This window comes from Protopterus annectens, chromosome 12.part0, assembly GCF_019279795.1.
Source record: "Protopterus annectens isolate FY-2018-M chromosome 12.part0, PAN1.0, whole genome shotgun sequence".
Taxonomy (NCBI): Eukaryota; Metazoa; Chordata; order Ceratodontiformes; family Protopteridae; genus Protopterus; species Protopterus annectens.
The window spans coordinates 898,769,162-898,794,271 of record NC_056746.1 but is presented as its reverse complement, the minus strand read 5'-3'; the positions used below and the strand labels follow the sequence as shown (position 1 = coordinate 898,794,271).

At 41.5% G+C, this 25,110-nt stretch overlaps 1 protein-coding gene across 1 annotated transcript in view; it reads left to right on the top strand.

The window, feature by feature from the left end:
• Positions 1-25,110, top strand: part of ARFGEF2 (ADP ribosylation factor guanine nucleotide exchange factor 2) — a 2,483,667-nt gene that overhangs the window by 2,250,104 nt on the left and 208,453 nt on the right. The gene's annotated exons all lie outside the window — the stretch shown is intronic.

Below are 25,110 nucleotides of genomic sequence, written 5' to 3'. Positions count from 1 at the left end.
TCATTTGACAACCATGTGGCCAAAGTGGTTAGAAAAACATTTTATATAGCCCACCTAATCATGGAGGGATTCGCATCTAGATCAGGGGAGGTCATCGTGCCTCTTTACTTATCCCTCATCTGGCCCATAATTGAGTACAATGCCCCATTTGGGATGTACTTTACCAGACACCTGCAGCAACTGGAAAGACCCCAAAAGTACCTCACCAAGAGGATCAAAGGGCTCAAACAGATGCCATATGCTGCCCGGTTAAAGAAACTCCAGCTCTACTCAGTGGCATACCGCCTGCTCAGAGGCGATCTGTGCCTGACGTATAAAGCCATGTCCAACCCGGAATTAATGGACATGCTGCACCTCAGAAAATCCAAATCCCATCGAGCTATGCGCTCGAGAGACTTGAACCTCAGCACTGAAATAAATAGGAAATGCTGGAGGGACAGATTCATAACCCAGAGGCTCCCTTCACTCTGGAATAAAATCCCAGTCCAGGTTAGGCAGAGTCCCTCATTGACTCTATTCAAGAGAAATCTTGATGAGTGGATGGGAGATCGTAGGTTTATCCCGGGTATCACTTCTGTGTCACTGTTAGACAGAGGCACAGTATACTAACCTCGAAAAAGGGCATAGCAAAATTAATTTAAAATGGGTGGCGAAAGCCAAACACACTCTGGCTAGGGCTTATAAATGCCCTAGTGCAGATAGCCTAGTATGAACCTATGAACAGTAATTCTCCCCTTGACTAGAGCTGCCTGACAAGGAGGCAGACAGTGCAATGACAGCACACTAAAAGCTGTCCTCAAAAGGAAGGGAGGGCTATCCCCAGTTTGTCCTCCTTGGTGCTCTTTGGGATTTATTAATTATATACCTTCCCTTTCTCCATTTCCTGGAAAACTTGATGAAATGCCTGCATTATAGGATCCACAACCTCAGCTAATTATCTGTGAACCCTGAATCCCCAGAGTCTAAATGCAAGCACTATACTGCCAGTCATTCCTTCAGGTGGAACTCCTGTACTAAGACTGTGTATCCACAATGTAGTAACCAATGGTGGCAGCTTACTCTCGTCCGTTTTTGGCTGGCTTTCCCAAGTCATATAAGACATACTGAGGAATAAAACCTATGTGCTGCTTAGCCGGATTGATTGACCTGTAAAACATGAGTAGGAAGAAGCTGGGCAAAAGTGTAACAAATGCACATGAGTAGGAAGAAGCTGGGAAAAAAAGTATAACAAATGTATTTATAGTCGGTGTATCACTTGCATACTGACAAGTGTCAGATGAACCGGAGATTTGAAATGAAAAACACATTCTAAAAAGAGCAAATTATACAAAAAAATTCATAAAACTTAAGTCTTGCGTATTTGGGTAAAATAAATAAATAAAGCTGACTTAAATTTTGAAACATTGTCCCAGCTTATTCCTGCTGTTAGCAACTTGTCCTATAATTACTTTGAACTTCTTGTGGGGTGCTGTTATTACTACTGCTAGTATTTTGGTGAGTGGCACCTTTCATAGTTAAGATCACTTGTACATGGTACCTTTTGACTAAGCTACTAAGTAACAGTGTATACGGAGAATAGCAGTTGATTCTTTTAAAGGAATTGACCCATCTTACTGTCATGGAAAGCAAATCAACTTTTGTTCCTTTTGTTGCCAGCCTCATAGTGCTGGTTATCATTAGGCCATGTAGGAAGTGCCTAATGGTCACAGTCAATAAAGTACTACTTGACAAGTAATCTGTGAGAGGTGTAAGTATCCACATAACATGGGGGTTACCCTCTAATCTAAATAAACTGTCTGTGAGCACGACATACCACCACCCATGCTTATACATGCACATAAAACTAACATATTCTTATACAATCGAAAAATTACTTTCCAAGCCTCCTAGAACCAGGAGACTGCTGTCAGCAGAAAGCTTATACAACAATATAATCACCCTCGCACACATTAAAGATTCACCAGGCTGCAGACTGTAAACCCTCCAATATCATTAAGTCTGTGAGTACAAATAGAAATGTTCTGGCAATTCGTAACTCCATTTGTAGTGCATGGAGCTTGGTGATTACATTCCTATATCATGAAAAAGACAAACCAGTTAAGGCCTTCTGCAGAGCCAGACCTGATCTTAGGTTATTGAGCTAGTTAATAAAACCTGCCTGTACTGGACAGCAAACAATTGCAGAATTAAAAAAGTGCTTTCTTTATGCCTTCTCTCTGTGCCAGTAATCTGTTTCTGATTTTCTTTCCCTAACAAAAGATGCGTTGCACTATCTTTTTGACAGTGCTGGCAAAGTGCTTTATGGCTTTGAAAGCCAGCGAAACATTGTGGGACTTTTTTCTGTAACTTGTAGTTCATGGACTAGATGAAGCTCCATTCACTACAATGAATTACGTTCATATCTCGATTCATAATCCTTTATTGTGTGTTCTCACCATGGATACCAAGATTTACCTATGGAGCTTCTCTCTTAAGGTGAATTTCTTGGCATCTGTGTCTTGAACACACAATACCGTGGTTATAATTAGAGACCTGATCATAATCCTTTGTCAGGCACATGGACTCCATGCTTACAGGGATGGACAATGATATTGTGACAGTTGTCTCTGACACCAGAATCTGCTGTTAGGGGGGCTGTTTGTTCCTATACACAGGGAAATATGAATATGACCTAGTGATAATTCATATGAGTATGAATAACTTGTGGCACTGAGACATGCACAGAAACATGTTGGATCTCACTTGTGTCAGATGCAGTTATACTCTGGTCTTGAATGGAATCCTTCCTTCACACAGGATGAATGATGCATGAACACGAGGAAAATATAATTTGCTTCAGGAATTGTCTGAAAAGTTGGTGTCATTCAAACGGGATCCAGTATATGTCAGCCTGGGATGAGATGGCAGGCAGGCTGTCTTGTTTCTCAAAAGACGGCCTACACCTCTCATTCCAAAGCTCCCACTATCTGGCCAGAGCCCTTGCCGCACCACTAGAGCCTTTTGTAGGCAAAATCTGGGTACTGGATGTACCAACACAGCAGTTAAAATACAGCAAATTCCTTATCTGACTATATCAAGGTTGTTCTTAGTGCCAGAAGCCTAAATAACAAATTGCCTTATTTCCACATTCCTCAACACATCAACATCTGTACAGTAATTGAGAATTTGTTTCATTGAATGGACAGTGCTCCCTTCTTATCAGAGTACAGTGCTTACCATGCAGTATATTTCACAAGACTGACAAACTAAATTTACTGAACTCCAAATTACTCAAAGCAAAACAATTTATCAGTTTATTGCCTGGTACAGGACACCTTCCATGTACTCAGACAACCGTGAGAGATTCCTAAATATATTCACAGAGCTACCAGTAACTAAAAACACTTTCATTATCAGCAGTTTCAATTATCCATTGATAAGTTTGTGCCCCTATACCTCAAAAGCTAGGTATGTCCCAAACATTCCTGGACTTAATGAATGGTTAATACCCAAGTTAAATAGTAAACTAGCCCACTTGACATATAAAAATTATAAACCTTTTCCTTATAGATATACCACCGCAAAATATTTTTTCTCTGGTTAAATCAAACCATAAATTGATGTCCTTTTTGTTTAAAGTATCAAACATTCCTACAATGTGCAGTTCTGAATTTAAGGACTTCAGACAAACTTACTCAAACTCTATAATGGGTTCTTTAAAAGCAGTGGCAGTATAATGAGTCCTCATATAGATAAAGCTGATACTTATGCAGCTGACCTTTGAAAGTGTATGGATGTAGTAGTCCCCACTAGAACAAAATATAATTGGAAATTTGTAAACAAACCACCTTGGTCATCCATCAATTTGAATAGGGTATGCATTAAAGAATCATAAGAAAGATCAGCAAAGAACTAAAAATTACCATCAAGAAGATCAAACCAAAACACATTAAAGAATCATAAGGAAGATCAGCAAAAAACTAAAAATTACCATCAAGAAGATCAAACCAAAACACAAAATAAAAATAACATCTGAAACCAAGGATAATTATAAATCCTTCTAATTACATCAGAAAATTAAACTAATCCAAAAGAGCACTTTCTAAAGAAATAACTAATATACTTGCAGATAAATTTAGTACTTGTTTTACCCCAAGAAACAACAGTCATCAAAATTCTGGAAACCTCAGAGTCGCTTATACCCCCTTCTCCAGAGATCCTCAAAGAAAGTGTTCCAGTTCTCCTCTAAAAAAGTAAAACCACCACTTCCACTGGCACAATGTACTTGGATGCCTAATAAATATTGCCAAACATGCTATAGTATAACCCCTCCTGACATTGTTTAATTTAAGCTTGACCCCTGACTATGTCCTCAGAGTTTGGAGAATGGCTATTGTGATGCAAGGGATTACAAGGGTCCTATACCAAAGACTCAGGGGAATCAGTCAGACCCATTAGCCTAACTAGCCTAATTTTCAGGGCTGTGGAACCCATCGTATCTAGCTTTGTAAATGGTAGCAATAAAAACCTCATTCAGCTTGTCCCTCAGTAGATTGGATTTGTACAGGGTAGGTCATGTTTATGTACTTTAGTAAATTTCTTTGAAAAATTAATGGCAGTAGTGGGTGGTGATCATTTAGTCTATACAGCAAGTCTGGATCTGGCCAAGGCTATTGTCACCGTCCATCATTGTAGTATTCTGAATAAGCTAAAAGACCTAAACATAAACCCTTATTAGTAAGGTGGATAGCAAACTTTCTCAAAGTTAGAACCCACATTGTTAAGGTGAGAGGTGCTACGTCAGAGATCAGTATTGTAAATTGTGGTGTACCTCAGGGCTCATTAGTAAAGACCCCTCCTGAATGACATCTACTCTTCTGACCTGCAAACTTGAAGTCCAGACCTATGGCTTTTTAAACTTGCTGATGATTGTAAACTGGGTGTTCTTGTTTGAAAACCACTTGATATAAAGTCAAGAGTTAATCCATACAAACCAGTAGTGCACTGAGTAAGGGATAAAGTAAATGAGTTAAAGTGCAGTATTGTCGTAAATGGCAAACAACTCTCATCCATTACTTACAGTATAGCCAATGCACAATTCTAATAGGGAAAAATAGTCTGGGATCTTGACATCTTAGTTAAAAGCACCATCTCCTTTGACCACCATGTAGCATTAGTAGTCAGAAAATTGTGCCATCTAGCCCATTAGATACCAAAGGGCATTTCTTCTAAGTCAAATAAGTTATATTCACACTGACTTCAGCTCTAATAAGACCGGTTAGAGTACATTGTCCCCTTTGGCATGTACCTATGTATTCTGCTAGAATTGCCCAAAAAGTGAAAGACTACTGGTCTAAAGACTTTTAGCTACCAAGGCAGACTTTTGAAATCATCCCTATATTGCCTCTTACTGACTCCTGCATAGAGAGCTATGTCTTGCATTCCATGCTTTTAATGACCCATCCTTCACTCATCTCCTGCACTTTCACAAAATGAACAGCCCCACAAACACTCAAACTGATGATTTCAACTAAACACGAATTTACTCCTCATAAAATTTTCTTAGACATGAGTAGTTTACTAGGTCTGGCTTGTAAAGTAGTTTCTATTAAAAGAAAGAAGGATACCTCCTTTCCTGCATATATTCAAGAGTCTGAATCTACACAGAAGAATAAAGGAACAGATACAGGGTTTTCTCTTCAGATTTCTGATTCAGACTCATAGGAGAGCTCAGTTTCTGAACGTCACTGTGGGGGGAGGGGAGGGGGTCTCTTTCTTTAAGACTTTCTAATATGTGTCAGTTTTCAATGGGAGAATAATGAGGTTTTTCAGTCCCTAAGAAAATAATGTAAGGTATTACAGAAGAAATTTCCAGACTGTGCCCAAGTTCCTCTGGCTCTGTCAGCCTTGGAGGATGTTTGTGTTACTGTTTGCAGTTCTCCTGGCAGTCAGCCAGTTGCCCCTAAAAAGGCAGATAGGATGTATACAGTTCCTCATTCTTACAAGTTTTTATACACTTTTCCCCAAACCTACTTCAGCAGCTGTAGCTTTAGTTAGTCCTGTTGCTGCACATTTAGTTAATTTCAGTCCTATTTCTTATAAGGATGGGAAGATTATTGACTTCCAAGATGACTGCACTCTAATCAACAGCATAACTTCAGTTGTCCCAGTGTGAAAACAGAAACGAAGAAAAAGGAATGCCATTGATTGTTTTTTTTTTAAGTAAAATTCAGTAACTGGTTAGGAAGTACACTGCCTGGATGCCAGCAAAGAAGACATTTGGAAATGTCCTACTGTCACCCAGAATGATACCGCCGTGCAAACAAAAATGATTGACTTCAACAATTGGCTGTTTCTGGTGTCATTCTACGGGGATCCAGTATCTATCATCTTGGGATGACATGATTGACAGACCTCAGTGCTTTGGCAGAGATGCCCTCCATCTGTCACCTCTGGGTTTCCAAGTATTGGCTAAGGCTCATGCCACCCCTATAGTGCCTTTTTAGGCGATGTTCCAAAGACCAAATTACCACCATAACAGCTATAAATAAATGCAATCTGAGGGTCATGCTGCTCAGAGCTAGAAGTCTAATCTTAAGATGCACTTCCTCGAAGCACTCCTCAAAATGAAGAACATCTACATTTGTGCTGTGATGGAGACCTGGTTTAAAGCAGCAGAAAGCACCCCTGCGCTACCAGGCTGTAGCTCATTCCACACCTTTCGCCCCTGAAACATGGACCAAAGCGCCAAAAGTGGTGGTGTCTCCATATTCATAAAGGATATGCACACCTCCAGACTAGTAGCCCAGCATAACGCATCTGAGATACTTCAGGTACAACTAACATTTGGTAAGACAGCGATATAGGTTATAGCCTGCTATATATAGGTCCACAAACATGTCCCTAGACTCTCACTCCATGTTCCTTAGCACCCTGGAATGTTGTCAACATCTAGCCCAACACTCCCATACTAGGAGACTTCAACTACCCCTTCATCAACTGGGAAAACTACTCAATTACCAATGCACTGGCCCAACGCTTCCTAGAATTCATAGATTCCAATGCCTTGGACCAGCTCATTCTGACCCCCACTAGAGGAAGCAACATCCTTGACCTGGTTATTACTAACATGGGCGACCGTTGTTCCACACCAATAGTCGAGTTAGATCTAACCATAAACTATTCACCATGGAAATCCACATCTCACCCCCCCAAAGGTAACCACCTTGAAAAACTTCTCCAAAGCTGACTTTGGGCCCCTAAAAACAGAGGTGGCTAACTTCACAGCACCCATGCCAATGGAAAATAGCTGCACGACTGCCAAATCATACACCAGTAAACTGTATGAGCATGTACATAAATGCATGGAACTAGCCATACCCAACAGAATCAAGATGCTCTCCTCCAAAAAAAGGAAGACAATCTGGTGGTCCCTTGCCATTAATAAACTGTACAACAGAAGGAAGAAAGTGTTGCAGGAAAAGGTGAAGTCCCAAGACTGGGAAAACGCCATTGTTAGCCTCAACAAAAAGTTGAGATCCCTCATCAAATCTTCCAAAGCCAGCTATGAAGGCAGAATTGCAACAGACACTAAAAACAATCACAAACTCTTCTGTAGTTATATCAGAAATGTCCATGGCATTACCCAGATTTGCTCTGAGTTACTGCACAATGGTACCTTCTATAACTGAGCTAATAGATATTGCCAACATATTGGCTGACAGATTCAGTACCATTTTTACCCCTCTGCCCCCAAAGGACCAATCACAATGCCAGAAGAATGTCAGGCACCCAACATTACTGCAGCACAGGTTAAAGCTGCATTGTCCAAGGCCAAGAATACAGCTTCCATGGGACCCGATAATATCTCTGTTTGTGTTCTACATGAAGTACAAAGTGAACTGGCACAACATCTGTTTGCTCTGTTCAGTCACAGCCCCTCCTCAGGCTTTGTCCCTACTGAATGGAGCACTTTTACAGTCATCCCTCCCCATAAAGGGGGAGTGACTACAGACCCTGGGAATTTTCGCCCCATTAGCCTGATGAGTCTGATATGTAAACCTATGAAGTGCATCATGATGGACCTGATTAACAAAGATGTAGGAAATCTCCAAACTCTAGACCCCATGCAATTTGGCTTTGTGAAAGGGATATCATACCTGCTCAACCTGGTTGACTTCTTTGAGTCAATCACCAGGGCTGTGGATGAAGGTAAGGCAGTGCATACAGCCTTTCTCGATCTGGCCAAGACCTTTGATACCATTCCTCACTCGAGAATTATTGATAAACTCACCAAACTAGTCATCAACCCCTATGTCACTAGGTGGGTTGCAAGTTGGCTCACAGGTAGAACACAGTGTGACAGTAGCAGACTCCAAGTCAGACTGCTGACCAGTCACAAGTGGAGCCCCACAGGGATCGGTCCTGGGTCCTCTCCTGTTCAGAATCTACTTCTCAGAAGGCCAGGCCAAAACAAAGGGACTCTGGATGACCAAGTTCATAGATGACTGCAAAATGGGAGCCATTATTAACTCCCCAAGTGATGCAGACATCCTACAGAAAGGCCTCACTGAGACCAATGACTGATGTCGAAACCATGGCCTTAAGCTTAATGCCAAAAAATGTTATCATCCTCTTTGGTAAGAACTGAGTTCCCAATAATTACCACATTGATGGGAGCCCACTGAACACTGGAGGCATTATAAGAGATCTGGGAATGCAGGTTGACAGCAACCTCTCGTTCGACCACCACATTGCCACTGTGGTCAGACAGTCCTTTTATGTGTCACATCTCATTACCAAGGGTTTTGCAGCCAGGAAGAAAGAGGTCATTGTCTCTCTCTCTCTCTCCTCTTCTCTCATTAGACCAATCATTGAGTATAATGACCCATTTTGCATGTACCTCACCAGACAGCTGCAGCAGCTGGAGAGGCCACAGAAGTAACTCACAGAGAGGATCCTAGGCATTAAACACATGTCCTACATGGACAGACTCAAAAGACTCCAGCTGTTCTTTGTCTCATTTCGCCTACTTGGAGGCAATCTCTGCTTGACTTACAAAGCCATGTCTGACCCAGCTCTGTTAGAAATGCTACATCTAAAGAAATCCCAATCCCTCCGCACCACACGCTGCAGAGACCTCAGCCTCATTACCATAATCAACAGAACATGCTGGAGGGACAGGATGTTCATCGTGTTTCACTGTTGCAGTCATTACTCTTGGGTTATCCTGCTGGCAGGCTACCCGCAGTCGGCCAGAATTCCAAAGTCTAGGTGCGGCGTCGGTTGCTGTCACCACTTCCCTGACGTCAGTGCGCCAGGTGTATGAAAGATGCAGCTGATGCCATTTTCTTCAGTCTTTCTTGCCACGCAGTGCCTGAAGCAAAAGCAGTTCGCAAGTGCCGGTCGGCTGACTCCTGAGATTTTCAAATCTGAATTTCAGAACCGAAGTCTTCATTAAAGCTAAGTACCCCATTGGGGAAACTTTTTCCTTGCTCCAGACCGATATCAGAAAAAGTTAACAATTGTATTTCTTGTGGGAAGCAAATACCTCATAAGGATTTTCACTCTTACTGTATTCCTTGCCTAGGCCCTGATCACAACGTTGCTAGCTGTCGGTTTTGTGCTAGATTCAACCAACGCGCTATCAAGCGTCGGTTCGATTTTGCATTTCATTACTTTGGCCGAAGATTTAATTATATAATGCCAGTGGAACAGCCGACAACTGGAGTTTACAAAAAACGCAAGGACAAGGATAGCCATCCGAGGTCCAAAACCGACGATGAAGCCTCTTCTAGGCCAGTCGCCGGTTCTCAGTGAGGCACTTTCGCAGCCCCTGGCTCCCGCTACCGACTCCCACGTGGAGCCGACTGGGCCTCTGGAAACTCAAGGTATTGGACACTCGGAAATCAATCCCTCAGATGGGTCTGGAGCCGCTGAGCAGGCATCGGCTTCTGAGGGTGTATTCAGACCAACACAACTATATGTTATGCCGTCTTCAGCTTCAAAGACTAAAGCACTAAAGACAAAGAAACAAGTACAGCATTCTCCTATTCAAACTTCCATGCCTAAAAAACAAATGCGCAAAATGGCCAAAGACCTAATTACTTTGATCAGGTGCTCCCATCCCCCTCCTGATAAGAGGCCTAGGCAAGAGACAGAGTATGATTCTTCTGATCAGGTATCTATTTCCTCTGATTCCTCTTCTGAACAGGATTGCTCCATGCTTCCTTATGAGGATTCTGATGCTGAAGAATCCATTCCTTCAGCCTCTCCTCCTGAGGACTATTCTTTTGGGGAAACACTGCATACAATGAGGGAGCATTTCCACTGGGAGAGCTAAGATTATTCTGAGTCTAAGAAAAGGTTCAGAGACTTCCTGCTCCTTCCTCAGCACAGACCCCTTGCTATTCCACCTGTTCTAGACATTGTAGATGATGTATTTTCAGAGTCCGGACTGTCCCCTGACTCTTTACCCCCTGCACCTGCTAAGCCAGACAGATACTACAGGGTCTCGGATTCTCATAAATTCCTATATGAAAACCCCGCAGCAGACCCAGAAACTATATCTCAGGGTCCCAAGGGGGTTAAAGCTTCCACTGAAAAAAAACCCTGTCCCCTCTGATATGGATTCTAGGGCTCTAGACAGATGGGGGAAAAAGGTTTACACTTCTGCTACCCTGGCTGTAAGGGCTTTAAATTGTCAATTTCATATGCTTAAATATCAACAATATTTAATGTCACTACTTAAACAGAAAATGTTGACAAATACTGAATGGTCAGAGAACAATGAATTGCTGGATTTATTACATGCAACTGAACAAGTGGGAAAGCATACTTTGCAATGTGGTTATGATTCACCGGAGGCCTCTTGCAGGGCTGCTGTTACAGGTTCTGTTATTAGAAGGCATGCTTGATTAAAGGAACAAAATCTGCCTGATCATGTTAAAGCAAAATTATTAGATGCACCATTGCAGCATGATACTTTGTTTGGTACTAAAGCAGAAGAGGTGTTGAACAAAAATGGAGATTAAAGCAAAATCCATGCAGACAGCCAAGGATTTCTTACAGGTACAGCCACCCAGGTTTAGCAGGAACTGGCCTTCTAAAATTGGTCCTTTCCAGTCTCAGACAGACCACAAAGAGGCAGATACAGGCGTCCCAGAGGCAGATCTCGGCCCCAAGGCTCATACAGACCTAAACAATGGGGTGCTCCTACCTCCAAAAGCGGAGAAGACAAATCATAGCCTTACAGGAAACAGTCCCAATGACTTTCCTCTGCCGGTTCCAAGCAGTTTTCTTTTGACAGCCCCCTTAGGGGGAAAACTAGCACTTTTTTCATCAAATTGGCAAGTGGTTACCTAAGACAAATGGGTTCTAAACATAGTGACCCAAGGCTACAGGTTCCATTTTCACACTCTATCAAGATCAAAGGGCATGCCAGATCTGCCACACAATCAATGGGCAGAGACACAAAAACAAATTACAGCCCTCATGGACATGAGAGCCATTCATCAAGTACCACAACAAGAGCAGGGGCAAGGATTTTACTCCAGACTTTTCCTAGTACCCAGGAAGGACAAAACCTGGAGACCAATTCTGGACCTGTCTGTACTAAATACGTTTCTGGAAGTTCCAAAATTCAAGATGTTGACTCTTCAGCAGCTACTGCCCATGCTGGGCAAGAGGGCTTGGCTCGTAACTTTGGACCTAAAAGAGGCATACCTGCATGTCCCAATCAGACAATCCTGCAGAAGATACCTTAGATTCATAGCTGACTCAATGCATTACCAATTCTCTGGACTGCCCTTTGGCTTATCTACTGTGCCCAAGGTATTTACAAAATGCCTGGCACCAGTAATTGCGTTTTGCAGACAAAAAGGAATTCAAATATATCCCTACTTGGACGACTGCCTAATTCAAGCAGAGAACAAAGACACTCTTCTACAGCATCTGGCATTTGTAAAAAGATTACTAATTGGCCTAGGGTACGCAGTAAACAAAAAGAAATCAAAACTAGTGCCCTCTCAAGAGATAATATTCCTGGGTGCAAGCTTAAATACAAATGCCCAGATGGCTTATCTCACGCCAGACAAGCAAAAACTACTGACTACTTACTTCAAGAAATTGGCAACAAAAACCCACTTATCTGCAAGGAAAATCCTGCAGGCCTTGGGTTTCATGGCATCCTGCATTCTACTAATTCCATATGCCAGACTGCATATGAGGAAACTACAATGGTATCTGAAAAGTGTTTGGACTCGGCATTGCCACAGCCTGGAAACAGAAATTGCAATCATTCCCTGCCTACAACAGGAGTTTTGATGGTGGGCAGAAAAGCCTGTCACCACAACAAGGGTCTGTCATTCAGTTTACCCACAGCCAGACAGACACTGACAACGGATGCATCAGATTATGCCGGGGGCCCATATGGCAGGAAAATGTATTCAGGGCACATGGCCTGCAAACCAGATGCATCTTCACATCAATCAAAAAGAGATGCTAGCTGTTCAAAATGCCCTGACAGCTTTCAAGGACCTGCTTCATCCAGGACAATTACTGATAAAGACAGACAACGCTACGGTCATGTGGTACATAAACAAGCAGGGAGGTACTCATTCCTACCCCCTCTGCAGACAAGCAATGAGCTTATGGAGCACAGCATTGGCTTTTCAAGTTCACCTGCAAGCTCAATTCCTGCCAGGAAAAACAAATACTCTGGCAGACGAACTAAGCAGAAACCTCGTGGATCACCACGAATGGAAACTGGATCCACAAGTCTTCGGGATGATAATAAGGAAATGGGGATGCCCAGACATATTTACCTCCCCTCACAACTGTCAACTGCAGAGATTTTGCACAAGGATTTACCACAAGCAAGCATGGAAAGTGGATGCCCTATCATTCAGCTGGAAAAATCTGACAGTATATGCTTTTCCTCCACTGCCTCTCCTTCCCAGAGTACTCCTAAAGGTCAGACAAGAGAAGCCAAAAATTATTCTGATTGCACCAGACTGGCCACGCCAGCACTGGTACCCAATCCTAAAGAGCTTGTCTCTAGGTCCAGCATGGATATTGCCTCAAACTTCTCACTTGCTGACCCAACAAAACAATCAGATCCTGCACAGCCAACTCAGGACCTTAAATCTGGCAGCATGGCAGATAATGTAGCCATTCAGAAAACTCTTCTTTCAAAAGCTGTTATGGATGTTATCTTGGAGGCCAGGAGGCCCAGTACCAGAAAATCTTATGCAGAAAAATGGAAGAGATTCTGTGCTTGGAACCAGGAACAAGGCATTGGCACGTCTTTACCAAATATTCCTCAGATTTTACAATACCTAACTGAGATGCTGAACAAAGGCCTTTCTTTCTCATCAATTAAGATTCATGCCTCTGCCATTTCTGCACATTACAATACGGAACCGCCTATCTTTTCTCATCCTTTAATAAGGCAGTACCTCAGAGGGGCCAAAAACATTAGGCCTCCAAGAAGAGTACCAATTCCGGCCTGGGACCTCAATTATGTTTTGGAAAAACTCACACTGCTTTCTTTCGAGCCAGCATCAACAGCGGATATTAAATTCTTATCCTGGAAAACAGCTCTGCTCCTAGCCATAACCTCTGCAAGGCAAGTCTCGGAGTTACAAGCACTCATGGCTGTGGAACCTTTCATCATTTTTCATCCAGACAGGGATTCTCTGAGGACAAACCCTACATTTATGCCTAAGGTGGTGTCCAGTGTGGCCCTCAATCAAACCATTCACTTGTCTACCTTTTACCCAAATCCACAGAACAAGGGTGAGACAATTCTGCATTCTTTGGACATACACAGGCAGTTACGCTTCTACCTTGACAGAACTAAAGCTTTCAGAAAGACTGAGCAACTTTTAGTGTCATATGCTGCAGGATGACAAGGAAAGGCTATCTCAGAACAGACTATTTCTAAATGGATAGGCCATTGCATCCATTTCTGCTATTCTCAACATGGCAAATCAGTGCCTAAGGGCATTAGGCCTCATTCCACCAGAGCAACAGCCACTTCAGCAGCCTTCCTCAGAGGAGTACCAACCAAAGAAATCTTAGAGGCTGCAACTTGGAGTTCAGTGTACACCTTTACAAAGCACTACCACTTGCCTCTCTAAGTCCAGAGCAGGCTTCGCCACTGCAGTTCTGCAGGGACTCATAGCCTCTCCTAATCCTATTTAGCCCAGCCACCCATCCTCAGCTTTGGGATTCAACCCAAGAGTAATGACTGCAACAGTGAAACATGATGAACATAGTACAGTTGTGTACCTACCATGAATGTAGATGTTCGAGTATATTCACTGTTGCAGTCCAGGTTACCCACCACCCCCCCTTCTTTTTGCTGGGACTTATCTGCACTTCTCTATCCTATACAACCTTTTTGGTGTATTTGCTTGTAGATGAAGGAAATGTTATTTTGTGCATGCATTTCTTATTGATATATTTTTCAGCCTACCTACTTGGGGCACCTGACATCTGGGGCAAGAAAAACTGAAGAAAATGGCGTTGGCTGCATCTTTTATACCCCTGGCGCACTGGTGTCAGGGAAGAGGCGACAGCAACCAACTCCGGACCTAGACTTTGGAATTCTGGCCGACTGCGGGTAGCCTGCCAGCAGTATAACCCAAGAGTAATCACTGCAACAGTGAATACACTCGAACATCTACATTTATGGTAGGTACACAACTGTACTTTCCTCACCCATAGACTGCTCATGCTGTTGAATAGACTTCTCATACATGTCAAGCAGAGCACCTCACTATCTCTCTTAAAGAGAAATCTTGATGAGTAGATGGATAATAAAAATTTCACCATGGGTATCACTCCAGTGGCTCTACTTGATAGAGGCACTAGGAGCTAATGTCGGGCATCACGATGCCAGGGCACTTCTATGGGCTAGGCTTGTAAAGGCTTCATGGCCATTATCCTAGTACACACCTGTGAACCTATAAAAGAAAAATCATCCAGCTGTTCAGCAAAAAGCAGATCAAGCTTCAGCTTTGGTTCAAGAGATGGCTTCCAGTAATTTAGAGGATAAAATAAATCATATGTACTCAAAGGTGATTAAAATAAATGAAACCCAGAAGAAATATTTCAATTCAAACAGCAAAAGGCTGGAAGAAATAGAAGAAGCTTTAACTAGATGTTCAGATGAACTGATAAAATTGCAAAAATCAGAGGATGACTTGAAGAAAAAGCTGGCTGAATATTAGGTTTCTCAAAAAGAATTGTTAAAATAGCACAGAACAGAGCATGCAGGGAAAAAAATAAGATTTTCTGCTGTACCAGAGGAACTGGAAGGAACAGACTGTATGCATTTTATGAAAACACAAATAAGTAACTGGATCTGTGTTCCACAGCAGAATTTCTTAATCGAAAGGGCACATTGAGTGTATGCTCCAAACATGGCTGTGAGAAAGTAGCCAAGACCCATATCAATAAAGATTAAATCATACTAGCAGAAAGAATTCATTCTGACAAAAATTGTAGAGAAGGGAAAAGTATTGCATATTGGAGACAGCAGAGTGTTTGTAGAAAATGATTATTCACTGTACACCAGGCAGAAGAGAAACAAATTTATCCCAGTGACTAGGGAATGTGGAGAGGCAAGTGTCATATTCAAGCTGCTGTATCCAGCTGATTCTCCTGGAGGATCAAAGTCATTTTTGATGCAGAATAGGCTAAGGAGAAAATAAAAAAAGTTTATCTAACAAAAACTGAGTCAGCAAGTAGGAGGGGGCTTTCTGATAAGATTCAAAGAGAGACTTTACCAGTACAACCTTTTCCAGTATTCTAAAGGAAGATGCACAAGATACAGTGAAAAAAGCACATGTTGACTAGAAGAATCAGCAGAACCTTGGACTTGAACGAGAGTCTGGAGTTGGGAGATAGAGATTAACAGGAAAACAACCAGCAACTCTGTAATTAGCAAATAAATGGAAGATTATAAAACATTTCATCACATTAGTGAAATATGGTTTTGCAAGAAAGAGTGTCCGAAAAACTCTGGATTTTTGTTGACTTTGTTAAACATATAGGTGGACTGTAAAGCCATATACCCTTCTTTATATCATTAATGTTTACAAGGACACTGAAAGTAGGGCATCTAACTGTAAGTCAAAAAATTTTTTGTTCTTAGTATTTTTGTAAAACATTTCATGATATAAATTACATGTTATATACAGTAAAACAGTTTTGTATAGAGTGTAGTCAGGGTTATTTTAAATGTGATGAGTCTTTTCAGTTACTGCTGTATGTGTTAAAGATATTAAGTACTTTTGTTAGTTTTAAGAAATATAGGTTTACAGTATAATGGTGAAAAAGGCTGGAGAAAAGCAAGTTTAATGTTCATATGTTGCAATCTTGAGGTGGTGGCATGGGATATAAAAGTGCACTGATCATATTGTATGTAAAATTGGGATATTTTCTCTTTTTATTTTGCAAGGGTGATTGTCTAGATTACTGCCTTTGGCTTAAGCTTTAAACAGCTGCTTTTCTGAGGATGTAGGCTTTGAAAGTAAAACAAAATGATGAAAGCCATGAAAATGCTAAGCTTCTTACATCTGCAAAGATATTAGCTTGTTTGTTTTCCACTGGCAAATATTCAGTGGAGTCGAGATGTCTGAACCGGATAGAAGCTGTCCATTCTTATCTGAGTGAAATTTACAAAGCCTCATTGCTGAGTACTTTTCCATGGAAGCAAGCTGTCTGCAGGTGTCTGAGTATTCTTTGCTGAGGTAAATGCAAACATTTAAAGGTACAATAGGAAGTAGTTCAGTGAAAAAATAAGTTTGAAATTATGGGAAGTGAATAAGAGGTAGCAACCTCCCTGGCAGCCTTAATACTTTAATGCAGTTAATAGAACAGTGTACAGTTTAGTTTTGTTTAAAGATAGCCAGTGTACTTTTTCTTGGGACTAAACAGTTAATGTTTTCTGAAAGCATGCAAGCTCTTCATCAAATCTGGGAGGGGAACAGAGATAGGAAAATACAAACAATCAGTGTAAGTGTGAGCACAGGCTGTAACATGAAGTTTAGCATGGATAACCTTAATTTTCGGTTGGATAGTGCCTTTAAATGCAGCTGTCAATTTGGGACATTTGTTCCCTTCTGGATGGTTAAACTTCATGTTTTGAAGATGTACATAGGTTTGTGCATTTGTTCAAAGTTAATACAGGATGGGAGGAGATGTGCATTTAGTTTTTTGTTTGAGGATTTTCATTGAAACAAAAAGCCTTAAAAATGTGACATAGATTCAATTGAAGATGAGAGGAAACAGCTGTACAAAAGATCAGCCTGCCAAACATTAGTATATGCATTTAGCACCAAAGCTAGAAATACGCATTCAAAAAAAGTTTCATGTATAATATGTGGGAAAAATAGCTTTTTATCATGATGGCTATGCTGTCCATATTATCTTGGAACATGAATGGCATTACAGGTATAGATAAAATCAAGAGATTATTGAATTATATTTTGAAATGCAGAGTGTAAATAGCAATACTGCAATAGACACATTTGGGAAGAAATGAGCATGTGAATTTGACAAAGAAAGAATTTCAGAATGGATATTCAACAGAATATCAGGGACAGAAGAAAAGGGGTGTAATTTTCCTAATTGCTAGATGGGCTCCAGTAGTGATAGATGAGGAAAAAAGACAAACATAGATTTGTGGTAGTAAGGGGCTGTTGACAAGGGAGGGGGGATTACAATGTCATGTATTTATATTCCACTGAAAACTTCTATTATGGAGCTTAATAAAATTTTGAGAGAAATAATCAGCTTTCAACAGGGAATATTTATAAGTGGAGGCTGGAATTTGATTTGCAAGAGTGAGGACATATCGGAGCCATAGAAGGGACAGTGTTATGAAAGAGGGTAGATTTCTGAAGAAATGTGTGAAAATGTTTATGGAAGATATGAACTCATCCCTAGAAAATTGGACAGAATTTACATATTGCCCAAGGTACAATAACTTGGTTAGGTTATAGTGAATATAAAAAGTGTACACACCCCTTTTAAAATGCCAGGTTTTTGTGATTTAAAAAAATGAGACCACAATCACTTCAAAACTTTAACTACCTTTAATGTGACCTATAACTTGTGCAGTTCAATTGAAAAACAAATCTGTTAGGGGAAAAATATAAAAAAGTACAATAAACTGGTTGCGTACGTGTGCGCACCCTTAAACTAATACTTTGTTGAAGCACTTTCTGATTTAGTTACAGCATTCAGTCTTCATCAGCATGGCACATCTTGATTTGGCAATATATACCCACTCCTCCTTGCAAAAGCACTCTAAATCTGTCACATTGGAAGGGCATCTCTTGTGCACAGCTCTCTTCAGGTCACCCCACAGATTTTCTATTGGATTTAGGTCTAGGTTCTGGATGGGCCATTCCAAAACTTTAATTTTCTTCTGGTGAAGCCATTTATTTGTTGATTTAGATGTATGCTTGGGGTCATTGTCATCTTGAAAGGTGAAATTCCTCTTCAGCTTTCTAGCAGATGCCTGAAGGTTTTGGGCCAAAAGTGACTGGTATTTGGAACTGTTCATAATTCCCTCCACCTTGACTAAAGTTCCAGTTCCAGCTGAAGAAAAGCAACCCCAAAGCATGATACTGCCACCACCATGCTTCACCGTAGGTTTGGTGTTCTTTTGGTGACGTGAAGTGTTGTTTTTGTGCTAAACATACCTTTTAGAATTGTGACCAAAAGTTAAACCTTGATCTCATCAAACCATAACACATTTTCCCAGATGTTTTTGGGAGACGTGATGTATTGTTTTGCAAATTTTAGCTGGGCCTGGATGTTTTTCTGTGTAAGGAAAGACTTCCGTTTTGCAGTCCTACCCCATAGTCCAGACGGGTTCCTATCAGAAGACCGAAGACACATTCTGTCGAATGCGTCTTGGTCGAACGTCAGATGTCAAAAACGCAAAATGACGAAGTGGCATATAAGCATATTCTTTCCCTGGGAAAGAAGTTGCTTGGCCGCTTCCGTCACTTTGCCATTTTCGACACTATAGTGCAATCTTGGAGTTGATATATTTAAGTAGGGGGGTGGGGGGGCAAAGCCACTCACTTAAAATAGTGGGGGGTTTTTGTGTTTTTTTTTTTGGGAGCAGCGATTTTTTTTTTTTCCCTGGGAAAAAAATTGCTTTTCTGGTAGTTCGCTCTTTTAAGTTTTCCATGTTTTGGGGTCGATATAACAGCGTTCTAATTTTTGGTCATTCGCTGTTATAATATGGACCCGTCCAGACGTATGGGGAATACGGGAGATTGTTGTTACATGTAGTACACAACCAGTACTTGCAGGAAATTCCTGTAGCTCCTTCAGTGTTTCTATAGGTCTCTTGGCAGCCTCCCTGACCAGTTTTATTCTTGTCTTTTCATCAGTTTTGGAGGGACATCCAGGTCTTTGCAACATCACTGTTGTCCCATATTTTCTCCACTGCCAATCATGAGCGGACAAGGTGACCCGCTGTGGCGACCCCTAACTGGGAAAAGCCGAAAGAAGAAGAAGAATTGCATTGTGGTCAGAACTGAAGTGCCTTAGCACTCCACATGTGGAATAAACATGATAAACTGCAGCAGCTGCTCGTTATAAGTGTAGCAAACAGTTTGCTACAAGGGCAGAAGAGCTTTTTTGCTGTTTTTTTTTTTCTCCTCAGAGTTGAGGAGTATAGGCCTGAAAGAACTCAATGAGTGAACAATGGAATGGGAAGAGCAGACCTGTTTTTTTTTCCTTTTTGCTCTTTAAGTTGAAGTTGAGGGGAATGACAAAATAGCTAGGAGCTCTGCCTCTGTACCTGATTAATTGCAAATAGATATAGTTTACTTGGATTACAGCTGGGCTTTCAACAATGTAGGACACTTTATAGTTACAAAGAAAATTAGACATGTATGTGATAAACCCTACAAGTGATTATTTGGATTAATCAGGATCAAAGTAAAGAGCATGAAGATAAAAAAGATAATTAGGTGGTGAAATTCCATTGACTGTCAAGAGTTTCCTCAAGGTTCCATGCTGGGGCCTCACTTTTTCATTATCTGTGTGTATATTGTAAATATGCCTACAAGAGCAGTAATAATTAAAAATGCAAATGATACAAAACTTTTTCAACAAATTGTAATTCAGGAAGAAATGTTAGTTTTCTTGTCAGACTTAGTTAACATATTTCTTTAATGTAAATGTCATCTCAGCTAACACTAATAAAACTAATGTTGTTAGAGCTGGCCGTAAGAGAAATACGCATCAGTACAGACTTGGAGTGGAGGAGATAACTAAGGCAGATAGATGTATACAAGCACTTGGGAGTGTTGGTTGATAGTTTCATGGTATCCGGCATATTGATTGGTTGCATCAGGCAACCAAACTGGCATATCATATTTGTAAATTTAAAAGAAAAAAGAATCCAAAATTATTAATGCCATTTAATGCTGTTGAGATAGTTTACCAAAGTGATATCTTTAAGCTCTTTAATTTATGAAGATCATTTCAGATCTTTCACTCAGTTAAAGAACAGTGATAAAAGAAGTTGATTTTGGTTTTAAGACTTGAAAATATTAATGAGCACTAATGATGTAGAAGGATACAGCTCTGATTATGGTCCAGGTGACCTGAGGTGGACCTAGCTCTTTTCCTCACCCCAGGATGAGACAGCTGACATTGGCTTCTCAACCCTATCCTCCCCCAGCACCTATGACATTAGTCGAATATGGGTAATCTGAATCATATTCGGGGCTTCGTCCCTCTGTGGCATGGGACCATGAATCTTTGTACTACTGAAACAGCAATCTTATTTTTTGCAGTGTTTTAAGGGCCTTTTAGATGAAGATTCCATCATGTTCATAGTATCATAGGAAGTTACTAGGCTAATGACCCTAGTGCTCTTACAAGCCTAACCAAGTTCTACCTTTGTTTCCACTATCAGTACTTCTTGCCCTTGCCCAAGAGAGAGACAGGTGAAACCTCCAGGGTGAATTTATGGTTACCCATCCAATCATCCAGATTGCGCTGGAAGAGGACCAAAGAGGTGCTCTGGTTGGCATTAATTTGGAGCTGTTCCACAGGTGCGGTAACCTCTGTGAGACAAACCTGTCCCTCCAGCAGGTTCTATTAATGTCACATACCAGGTTAAGGCCTTTAGAGTGAGTAACCCGTGAACCACTGGACTTATGGATATGCAGCATTTCCATTAAAGTAGAGTCAGAGATTGCCTTACACACAAGGCAGAGATCACCTCCAAGTAGTCTGTATGAAATGAAGTAAAGTGACCGTGATTTCAGCTGATCCACATAGGACACTTACTGAATACCTTGAATTTTCTTTGTGAGGAACTTTTGTGGTCTCTCCAATTGCTGCAGGTACGTAGAAAGGTACATACCAAAAGGAGTATGGTACTCTGTTATTGGCCTGACGAGTGAAGAGTACAGGGAGGTTATAACCTCTTCTTTTTCTGGAGACAGTGCCCTTACTTATAGAATGCCTTCTTACCACTGTGGAGACATGGTGATCAAAGGTAAGGTTGCCATCAACCTGTGTGTCCAGGTCTGTCACCACTGAGTGTGTGCTCAGGGTGTTTCTATTGATGTGGTTGTCAGCAGTAACATCGCTCATACCGAAAGGGATTATAATACATTTTTTGCATTGAGTTTAATGCCGTGACTTTGGCACCAATCATTTGTTTGCTTAAGTCCCTCTTGAAGGATGTTGACATCATTTGGGGATTCTGTGACCGCTCACACTTTTCAGTTGTCAGCTGCAAACCTTTAGAAATAGATTCCGAACAGTAGTGGTTCCAGGACTGATCCCTGTGGAACATCACTGGTTACGGGTCTGCTGTTGGAGGTGGATTCCCCTATTTTGAATGTATGGTTTCTATCGGTGAGCCAGTTAACGAGCTGCCTAATGATATAAGGGTTGATACCTAGCTGGATGAGGTTGTCAATAATGCCTGAGTGGGGAATAGTGTCAAAAGCCTTGGCCAAGTCCAGGTAGGCTGTATGCATAGTTTTCCCCTCGTCGAGGGCTCTGGTGACTGCCTTGAAGAAGTCCACCAGGTTTAACAGACATGATCTCCCTTTGATGAATCCAAACTGAGTAGGGGTCAAGTGTTTAGAGATTACCTGTATCTTTGTTGATGAGGTCCATGATGATTTGTTCCATGGCCTTGCAGTTAAGGCTAGTCAGGCTAATAGGTCTATAGTTCCCAGGGTCAATGGCAGCACCACCCTTGTGCAAGGGGTTAATGGTGGCCATTTTCCAGTAAGCTGGGATGAAACAGGAGCTTAGAATATGACTGAAAAGAGTACCCAGTGGCGTTACTAATTCTTGTTGGAGCCCATGTAGGATGTAGCCTGGGATGTTATCTGATCCCATAGATGCTGTGTTTTTGGCCTTAGAGAGGGCATTTGCGATCTGCTCTCTAGCGATACAAGGTGGGGGGAAAGGTGGAAGGAATTTCATAGGGTATGCCTGGTGGAGACAGGGGAATGAAGTTTTCACAGAACCTGTAGGCTAGCATGTTTGTTGTGTCCACAGGCTCAGTGTATGCAGTATCATTAACTACCAGTTCAGAGCAAATCTGGGTCTTACCTTTTAGGCTACAGATGTAACTAAAGAGCGCCTTATGGTTGTCCTTCTTTGAGGATACTAATTTGGATTCATAGTTTGCTTTGAAGGACTTCACAAGAAGTCTTATTTGCTTGTTTAAGCTGAGGAGGGAGTGTTTCCAGTTTAGGGTATGCTCCCTCTTACTTTTGGACAACAATTTCATCCTCTTATTTTCAAGCCTGTTAATGGCAGTTGTCCACCAGGCAGGTTTGCTCTTCCTTGAAGAACTTGCTTTGGTCCTGTGAGGTACGGCCACATCAGTACAGTTATATAGGTGTTTGTAAAAAGCATTAGTGTAGGACTCTGCATAGTTGCCACTTACATCTGAAGGGGGAGGTGCAGTGAACTTATTTATTCCATCCCTTAGAAGGATATAATCTGCTCTGGAGAAGTTTTTTAGTTTTGTTACTGCTGGGGGGTGGGGTTACTTTGAATAAGACTAATTTGTGGTCAGATCTGACAATGGACGACTTCACAGTGGAGGTGCTACAGTGGGCCCCCATACTGGTAAACACCAGATCCTAGATGTTGGTGCCCCTAGTTGGGGTGACCACCAGCTGGTCCAGGGCATTGTAGTTAATGAACAAGGAACCTTTGGGGAAGTGAGTTTGAGCACGAGTAATTTACTTATTCAGTGGATGGGTAATTAGAATCACCCAGAACCATGGTGTTTGGATGCATCTTCCAGTAGATCCAAGTAGGCAGATTGGATGTCTTGATTCATGGAGGGGGTCCTGTAGCTGGCCGTGACTTGAATAGGTGTACTACCAACAGTTAGTTGACGTGTCTCCAGGGAGTCGTACTGTTTATCCAATCTGGAGATGTGTTCATCTTTAATGAATACACAGACTCATTTATTTTTCATGCCTTCCATTCATGGTCTGAACATGGGTTAGGAGGTGTAACCAAATATGGCTGGGGTGCTCTCCAGTGCCTTGAACCAGGTCTCCATGACTGAACAGATGTCATTGTCTTCCAATGTGAGGACTGCTTCCAGAGAGTGCAGGTTCATGCAAGACTCCTAGTGTTTAGCAGCATAACCTTGACATTCTTTTTGATGAAATTTTTACATTGGGAATTTTGTCCTTGTGACATTGTCTAAAAAAAGCACTATAGAGATGGCAAGAGCTTTTGCCAGTAGCTGAAATCCCAGGGGTGACAGATGAAGACCATGTCTGCTAAGGATTGTGGTCTGTCAATCTTGTCGTCCCAGGCTGACAGAAACTGGATCCCCTTAGAATGATGCCAGAAACAAAACCAATTATTGAAGTAAATGATTTTCTATTTATATTGTGGTATCATCCTAGGCGAGGGTCATATGGTGCTCAAGGCTAGGGACATACCTGCCTGTAACACATAATCAGGGAGCTCAGTTATGTCTCTCCTTATGTAGTCCAGGGAGGTAGTCCAGGGAGGTACTTCTCAAATTTTTCACACCAACATATACTATGACCAAATCTCGATGGTACTTGTTGAGAGACTGAAGTGCCTGCATGATCTAACAAATCCTGGCACCAGAAAGACAGCTTTCCATGATTTTCTCCTTATTCAGCCTGGTGAAGGGGATGTCCGTGTGTCTCACTATAGAGTCTCCTATGACTAAGATATTTGGAGCAGATGTGTGTTGGCTTGTGGGCTTTGTTGGTGAGACACTTGTGTTTGTGTCGTTATGTGTATTGTATGTTTTGGGTGTTATGGTTGGTTTAGTATGTATGTGTTTTGGAGGTCTGTGGTGTTTAGGTAGATATTTTGTGAGTACCTTTGCATATGTTATTCTTATGTGTATGCCGTGTGTCATGGGTAGGAGTTGTGGTAGGTGGGCTGACAACCTACCCTGTATTGCACGAGAGAGCTGTGTTTCCAGATTCATAATGTAGGTGAATCCGGGTTGTCAGTGTACATAAGGCAGTTGCTAAACTTCCTCAGTAGACCCATGTCTACCAGACTGGTAGGAGAAAAGGAGGAAAACTGACAGTTCATTTTTATAGAAATAATCTTGGTCTGGCTGTAACAGTTGAGGGACTACAGCAGGGGCAGGTATTAGTAGGTTTAGGTGCAAAGAGCTGTGGTTTAGGTAATCTTTGTGAGACTAGAGAGCAGCCATCTGTAACCGGCAATAACTCCGCAAAGTAGTGCATGATGTGCAAAAGGTAACACAAGCACAAACCAGTTCAAGCAGAGGCATAGTAAAGCTGAAAAACAGGCAACAGCCAAAGTTCAAATTATCCAATCAAAACACCCTAAACAGAGCCCTGCAAAAGTAACTCTAGCTAGATCAGTCCAAACTGTACCTTCCTGCCACAAGGGCATAGGATGACCTGTCCAGACAAAAGTTGTACTATTAAGATTTAATTGAGGGAAAACAGTAGTCAGTCTTGTAAAATTGTGGTGGTTTTATGACTGTGATATTTAACTGTTAGCTGATAGTTTCACAGGTGTGTGAGCAGTTGGAACACGTATCATTTAACTTACCTTATGTTAACAGTACAG